This window comes from Primulina eburnea, chromosome 10 (genome assembly GCF_022965805.1).
Source record: "Primulina eburnea isolate SZY01 chromosome 10, ASM2296580v1, whole genome shotgun sequence".
NCBI lineage: Eukaryota > Viridiplantae > Streptophyta > Magnoliopsida > Lamiales > Gesneriaceae > Primulina > Primulina eburnea.
Genome location: NC_133110.1, coordinates 32076197 through 32085343, shown reverse-complemented (window position 1 = coordinate 32085343; position 9147 = coordinate 32076197).

Sequence of the window (9147 nt, the reverse complement as noted above, 5' to 3'; positions counted from 1 at the left end):
ACGAGGGAGGAAAGCCATTAGAAACAGATAGGTCTATAAGATCAAGCGTGATGACGATAACCAAGTAGAACGGTATCGTGCTATATTGGTGGTAAAAAGGTATGCTCAGAAAGAAATCATTGAATTCAATGAAATATTTTCTCCTGTTGTTTGACTTACAATAGTCAGAGTAGTGTTGGCATTGTGTGCAGTGTTTGACCTATATCTAGAACAGGTAGATGTGAAAACTGAATTTCTTCATGGAGATCTTGAAGAAGAAATCTATATGCTTCAGTCAGAAGGTTTTGCGGAAAAAAGGCAAAGAGAACTTGGTTTACAGGTGGAACAAATCTCTATACGGTCTCAAACAGGCTCCGAAATGTTGATACAAGATATGTGATTCTTATATCAAGAGCCTTAGATATAACAGACTGAGTGCTGACCCTTGTACGTTGTAAGGCTCGAAGATTTAGTTATCATAATCAGACGGATTTGTTAAGAATTAAGATGATTATAGATGTATTTTATTGGATTTAAAAAGGAAGGCAAAATGTATAAAAGAGAGGAGAAAGGTCGAAGCTCCAGCGCACATGCGCGAAGATATGCGCGCACATGCGCGTAAATTCCAGTAGCTTCGGCGCACGTGCGCGAGATAATGCGCGCATATGCGCGATACCTCCAGCAGCTATGGCGCACATGCGCGAGTTTAGTCGCGCATATGCGCGGTCGGTCCAGAAGCATTGGCGCATATGCGCGAGAGTAGTGGCGCATATGCGCGGAGCGTCCAGACACATTGGCGCATATGCGCGAGTTGAGTGGCGCATATGCGCGAGTGTTAAAATCTACGAGACAGTAGGTCTCGCGCACATGCGCTAGTAATGCCGCGCATATGCGCGAGACGTGTGCTTCAAAGGGTGAGCCATGTGTTCGAAACATGCAAGGTATATATATATGATTGCCTCGAATTCTTCTTATTTCAGCAGCAAGAATCGAGGTTTCTGAGGAGGAAAGGCTTTCAAATTTCTCCTTCACTTATAATGGTGATTTTGTAAGATTTAAGCATCCAAACTTTGATCCGACTTCGGTTTTGAACTCCTCTCTTCATTATCTACAAAGTGATGTAAGTTTTCTTCAATTCCAGCATGTTTTGAAATATATATGTTGGGAGAATTATGGTTTAAGCTTTAGAATGTGTTCTTGTAGTTATTGATACCGTAGAAATACAATCGGATCGAAGAACGGATATCGTATGCTATTATTATGATTTTTCAGCATGTATAGAATGAAGTATATGCAGATTTTGAGATCTTGACTTGGATATTGTGATGATTATGAATTGAGGATATAGTTTTGGGTTGATTATGTTGTATGGATTGACCGGTATCGAGAAATACGCCGTTATGCCGTCGATGGTGTTGAAATGCACTAGTGAATTGATAGTATAGGTGTTGATTTGGATTAGTAATTGATAAATTGTGTATCAACATTCCATTTCAGATTCATCTTACCTCACTTCGACATCGAGACCTCGACATCGTTAAAGGTTTAGCGACGAAAGGTATAAGTCATGTTTTGTTTGGGGAGATGTAACTCAAATAAGATATTATTTGAGTTTCCCAACCAAAATCACATACTAGTATTATTAGATATATTGTAACATGTTTATGAATTGTGTATAGCATTATATTCAATCTTTTAACATGTTTATGCTTTGATTTCAGAATTGTATTCAAGCGTGTATGATCAGTGTGATATTCAGATATGAATATGATTATACGTTGTTTACATATTGATATTCATTGCATTTAAGATAGGAGAGTCTTTGACAGGCATTGTCAAATAGCTAGACGTTTCGGTGTATCTCAGCATAGGAGTAGGCATTACTCTTATTGCCGCCGTTGATACAGCTCAGACCGAAGTCTAGGAATGAGACGTACATTACCCCGATTGGAGGGTAGGTAGTGACGTCTTATTCACACCGGGATCCCTAGAGTTCTAGTCGAGTCGAGTCCAGACATGGTTTGATTCGCATTGCATTGCATGTGCATATGATGTCATTCATGATAGCATGTTTCATGTTTAATTGATTATATGCATGTATACATGTTTATACTGGGATTTGTTCTCACCGGTTTTCCGGCTGTTGTTATGTCTGTATGTGTGCATAACAACAGGTGGGGCAGGATCTGGGTCACGCAGAGGATGAGAGATGGACATAGCGTGGTGATCTCGGGCATAGCAGAAGAACTAATAGTTGTACTTTTGGCATGTACTGTATTTAATTACTAGTTGTCGAATATGGTTTGGAACCAGACATATTTGTATCTTATGTTTGTATATTATGTTGTTAAATAACATAGAGACTTCTTAAGTTAGCTTTCATTTGAGTTAATGTAAAAGCGAAAAAAATTTGACCCACTTTTTATATTAATGATCCGTTTTAATCCCAAAGAAAAGAATTAGAGCCCGGGTCCCCACAACAGGTGGTATCAGAGCCGTAGGTTCTGTAGACTGAGATAGAGTAGAATGAGCGGGGTAGATCGAGTCATCTTCCTTGCTTATGCTGTGCTAGCATGTTTATTGCTTTCTTTATTACATGTTGTTTGTTATTTGAGTGATTACAGCATGTAATAAACTGAATCAGAACCGATTCTAGGTCAGAGGTAACTGACTAGAGGAGGGCTGAGACAGTTGTATATCTTGTATGCTAATCCGTTGGATTATTAGATACATGCCTCCTAGAAGAGCAGTTGTGCCAGTACGACCACCAGCGCCAGAACAGGATAGCACATCCGGAGATACGATGGATGTCATTGCTACGCCCATGGAGACTTTATTAAAGCGATTCCAGTCATTTCGACCACCGACCCTCAAGGGTACAGAAAATGCAATCGAATGTGAAAGCTGGTTGGAGGATATCGAGATGTTATTCGAGTCTCTAGGGTACAGTGATGAGAAGAGAGTGAAGCTCATTGGCCATCAACTGCAAGACATTGCTAAACATTGGTGGTTGAATATCAAAAGAGCACTAGAACAGCGTGGCACTGAGATTACATGGAAAGTGTTCAAGACCAAGTTTTATCAGCGATTCTTTCCTATATCCTACCGTAAAGATAAAGGCGCTGAATTTGCAAACCTGAGGCAAGGGCAATTGAACATTGAAGAGTACGTTGCTAAATTTTCTTCTTTGCTTCGCTTTGCACCTCACGTTTCAGGTAATGATGAGGCCATGGCGGATCAGTTTATAAATGGCCTGAATCCAGATATCTTTACGTTGGTCAATACTGGGAGACCCGATAATTTCTCGGATGCATTGAATCGTGCCAAAGGAGCTGAAGCAGGATTGCTTAGGCAACGGAGTGCTCCGTATGTTGCACCGAGTCCGAGACCGCCACTACCTCCAGCACAACATCCTCCTCGATTCGAAAGTGGTGGTAGCAGTAGTGGACGCAAGGATCAGTTGAAAGAAAAGGGCAAAAAGTTTAAGAGGGCAGGGAGCAGTTCTTCGAGCTCCAGCGGGTCAAGACAGAGAGGTCTTGGCCAGGGTTTAGAGGCGATGAGTGGATATTGCAGTACGTGTGGAGGTAAGCATGCCACAGAACAATGTCAAGGTGTAGTGGGCAGGTGTAACGTATGCAAACAACAGGGGCATTATGCCAAGGTCTGTCCTCAAAGGAGTGGTGCATCGAGATTCCAGGCTGTAGGATCGTCTGCCTCCGTGACTCAGCCTGAGAGGCAAGCTTCATCTGTTCACTCATTTCAGCCGCCACCAGCACAGACCCAACCTCGAGCCAGAGGTGGCCAGCCAGGGAGTCAGCCTCAGAGACAACAGGCTCAGGTGTTTGCCTTGACTGAAGAGCAAGCACAGGATGCCCCAGATGATGTCATTGCAGGTAACTGTTCCCTTTGCGGTTATCCTGCTTATATATTGATAGATACGGGTGCATCGCATACATTCATATCAGAACGATTTGCATTATTGCATTCTCTGCCTGTTGAATCGTTAATAGATGTCGTGTCTATTACTTCTCCGTTAGGAAGTGATTTGATATCGGTAACTACGGTTAGACATTGCATTCTACAGTTTGAGGGGCATGAAATTGACCTAGAGTGTATAGTGTTGGGTCTGGCTGATTTTGATTGTATTGTTGGAATTGACATGTTAACAAAGTACAGAGCCACCGTGGATTGTTTCCACAAGATTTTCAGATTCAGACCAGAAATGACAGACGAGTGGAAATTCTACGGAAAGGGTTCCAGATCCCGGATTCCCTTGATTTCGGCTTTGTCTATGAATACGTTGTTACAGAAAGGAGCAGACGGGTTCCTTGTGTATGCTGTAGATGTTCAGAATTCTAGCCCGACATTAACAGATTTGCCAGTAGTCCGGGAATTTGCAGATGTGTTTCCAGAGGAGATTCCAGGGTTACCTCCAATGCGAGAGGTAGATTTTAGTATAGATCTTATTCCAGGTACCACTCCTATTTCGAGAGCTCCTTATAGGATGACGCCGATAGAGTTGAAAGAATTAAAGGCACAGTTGGAAGATCTTCTAGCCAAGGGATATATCAGACCTAGTGTATCTCCTTGGGGCGCTCCGGTGGTATTTGTGCGAAAGAAAGATGGATCGATGCGGTTGTGTATCGATTACCGGCAGTTGAATAAGGCAACGATCAAGAACAAATATCCTTTGCCTAGGATCGATGACCTATTTGATCAGTTGCAGGGATCCTCTGTGTATTCTAAGATTGACTTGCGATCCGGATATCATCAGCTCAGAGTTCGAGATGTAGACATACCGAAGACAGCGTTTCGAACCAGGTATGGGCATTACGAATTTATTGTCATGCCTTTTGGTTTAACAAATGCTCCGGCGGTATTTATGGGATTGATGAATCAAATCTTTCAGAGGTATTTGGATGATTTTGTTATTGTCTTTATCGACAACATTCTGGTGTATTCTAAGAACAGGAATGAGCATGCAGAACATCTCAGAATTGTGTTGCAAACCCTGAGAAATGAGAGATTGTATGCCAAATTGTCCAAGTGTGAGTTTTGGTTGAATCGAGTTGTATTCTTGGGGCATATCATATCTGGAGATGGTATTTCTGTTGATCCGAGTAAAGTGGAAGCGGTGATCAGTTGGTCGAGACCGACTTCTGTACCAGAAATACGCAGTTTCATGGGTCTAGCAGGATACTATAGACGATTCATCCAAGATTTCTCCCGTATTGCCAAGCCAATCACACAATTGACACAGAAGAATGCGCCCTTCCTATGGTCTGAGGAGTGTGAGTCTAGCTTTCTAGAATTGAAGAAGAGGCTGACCAGTGCACCTGTCTTGATGATTCCTTCAGGTACGGGTGATTTCGTTGTATATTGTGATGCCTCTCACAGAGGTTTGGGATGTGTTTTAATGCAACGAGGGCATGTGGTCGCATATGCATCAAGACAGCTGAAGACTCACGAGACTCGATACCCCATTCATGATCTTGAATTGGCGGCTATCGTCTTTGCACTGAAGATCTGGCGTCATTATCTTTATGGCGAGAAATTCGAGATCTATTCAGACCATAAAAGCCTAAAGTACTTGTTCTCTCAGTCGGAATTGAACATGAGACAGCGTAGATGGCTTGATCTGTTAAAGGACTTTGATTGCGAGATCAAATATTATCCAGGGAAGTCAAATGCAGCAGCAGATGCCTTGAGTCGTAAGGTATGTTCTTTGTCCTTATCGACGATAGGTGTTACAAAGCTAGTTGAACATTGCTGTTTCTCTGGATTAGAATTTGATACAGACAGGAGGCCACTACGACTTACTGCTATTCAAGTTGAGCCTGACTTGATCAGGAGAATCAAAGAAGCTCAACGAACCGATCAGAATGTGCAAAGATCGATTCAAATGGTCAGATCAGGGCATTTGTCAGAATATCGGGTGCGTGATCATGTGCTTTACGTCAATAACCATCTTGTTGTGCCAGATGTTTCAGATTTGAAGCATCAGATTATGTCCGAAGCGCACTGCAGTCGGTTCAGCATTCACCCTGGGGGCAGAAAGATGTATAATGATTTGAAGACACAGTTCTGGTGGAAACAGATGATGTCAGACATCGCCGAATATGTGTCTAAATGTCTGAATTGCCAACAGGTGAAGGCCGAGAGGAAGAAGCCCGGAGGGTTACTTCAGAGTTTGTCTATTCCTGAATGGAAATGGGACCACATCTCCATGGACTTTGTGACGAAGTTACCCCGATCTTTCCGTGGCTGTGATTCGATTTGGGTCATTATTGACAGATTGACCAAATCAGCTTGTTTCATTCCGTACAAAATGACGTATCGGCATGATCAGATGGCGGAGATATATGTTCGAGAGGTAGTCAGATTACATGGTGTGCCGAAGTCTATCGTCTCAGATCGTGATCCACGATTCACTTCGCACTTTTGGCACAGTTTACAGCAGGCTTTAGGTACTACATTGCACCTGAGTACTGCGTATCATTCTCAGACAGACGGACAGTCAGAGCGGACTATCCAGACTCTAGAGGATATGTTGAGAGCCGTAGTGCTAGATTTTGACACTAGTTGGCAAGATTCCCTACCTCTTTGCGAATTTTCTTACAATAATAGCTATCAGACGAGTATCGAAATGGCACCGTTTGAAGCTTTGTATGGCAAGAAGTGCAGATCTCCGCTATATTGGGATGATATCTCAGAAGTACCAGAACTTGGGCCAGATATGATTCGTGACATGTCAGAGAAAGTGAAACTCATTCAGAAAAGGATGAAGACAGCCCAAGATCGACAAACAAAGTATGCCAATATCAGACGTAGACCGTTAGTATTTGAGGCAGGAGATAGAGTATTCTTAAAGATTTCTCCATTCAGAGGCGTTGTTCGATTTGGCAAACGCGGGAAACTATCTCCTCGATACATTGGTCCTTACGAGATTCTTGAGAAAATTGGCGATCGAGCTTATCGACTTGCTCTTCCTCCTTCTCTATCTGGAATACATGACGTGTTTCATGTATCAATGTTGCGAAGATATATGCCAGATATTTCTCATGTCATTCATCCTGACGAAGCTGAACTTGATCAGACTTTGAGCTACGTGGAGCAACCGATACAGATCCTTGATCGGAAAGAAAAGAAGCTCAGAACGAAGAATATTCCACTTGTGAAAGTTCAGTGGAGTCGTCATGGTATCGAGGAAGCGACTTGGGAGACAGAGGCAGGCATGAGACAGAAACACCCCGAGTTATTTCAATGATGTAAGTATTTGTTTAGTGTTGGTGTGATTACTTTTATACTTGCATTGATAGAATGGCATGCGATTTCGAGGACGAACTCATTTCTTAGAGGGGGAGAAATGTAAGGCTCGAAGATTTAGTTATCATAATCAGACGGATTTGTTAAGAATTAAGATGATTATAGATGTATTTTATTGGATTTAAAAAGGAAGGCAAAATGTATAAAAGAGAGGAGAAAGGTCGAAGCTCCAGCGCACATGCGCGAAGATATGCGCGCACATGCGCCTAAATTCCAGTAGCTTCGGCGCACGTGCGCGAGATAATGCGCGCATATGCGCGATACCTCCAGCAGCTATGGCGCACATGCGCGAGTTTAGTCGCGCATATGCGCGGTCGGTCCAAAAGCATTGGCGCATATGCGCGAGAGTAGTGGCGCATATGCGCGGAGCGTCCAGACACATTGGCGCATATGCGCGAGTTGAGTGGCGCATATGCGCGAGTGTTAAAATCTACGAGACAGTAGGTCTCGCGCACATGCGCGAGTAATGCCGCGCATATGCGCGAGACGTGTGCTTCAAAGGGTGAGCCATGTGTTCGAAACATGCAAGGTATATATATATGATTGCCTCGAATTCTTCTTATTTCAGCAGCAAGGATCGAGGTTTCTGAGGAGGAAAGGTTTTCAAATTTCTCCTTCACTTATAATGGTGATTTTGTAAGATTTAAGCATCCAAACTTTGATCCGACTTCGGTTTTGAACTCCTCTCTTCATTATCTACAAAGTGATGTAAGTTTTCTTCAATTCCAGCATGTTTTGAAATATATATGTTGGGAGAATTATGGTTTAAGCTTTAGAATGTGTTCTTGTAGTTATTGATACCGTAGAAATACAATCGGATCGAAGAACGGATATCGTATGCTATTATTATGATTTTTCAGCATGTATAGAATGAAGTATATGCAGATTTTGAGATCTTGACTTGGATATTGTGATGATTATGAATTGAGGATATAGTTTTGGGTTGATTATGTTGTATGGATTGACCGGTATCGAGAAATACGCCGTTATGCCGTCGATGGTGTTGAAATGCACTAGTGAATTGATAGTATAGGTGTTGATTTGGATTAGTAATTGATAAATTGTGTATCAACATTCCATTTCAGATTCATCTTACCTCACTTCGACATCGAGACCTCGACATCGTTAAAGGTTTAGCGACGAAAGGTATAAGTCATGTTTTGTTTGGGGAGATGTAACTCAAATAAGATATTATTTGAGTTTCCCAACCAAAATCACATACTAGTATTATTAGATATATTGTAACATGTTTATGAATTGTGTATAGCATTATATTCAATCTTTTAACATGTTTATGCTTTGATTTCAGAATTGTATTCAAGCGTGTATGATCAGTGTGATATTCAGATATGAATATGATTATACGTTGTTTACATATTGATATTCATTGCATTTAAGATAGGAGAGTCTTTGACAGGCATTGTCAAATAGCTAGACGTTTCGGTGTATCTCAGCATAGGAGTAGGCATTACTCTTATTGCCGCCGTTGATACAGCTCAGACCGAAGTCTAGGAATGAGACGTACATTACCCCGATTGGAGGGTAGGTAGTGACGTCTTATTCACACCGGGATCCCTAGAGTTCTAGTCGAGTCGAGTCCAGACATGGTTTGATTCGCATTGCATTGCATGTGCATATGATGTCATTCATGATAGCATGTTTCATGTTTAATTGATTATATGCATGTATACATGTTTATACTGGGATTTGTTCTCACCGGTTTTCCGGCTGTTGTTATGTCTGTATGTGTGCATAACAACAGGTGGGGCAGGATCTGGGTCACGCAGAGGATGAGAGATGGACATAGCGTGGTGATCTCGGGCATAGCAGAAGAACTAATAG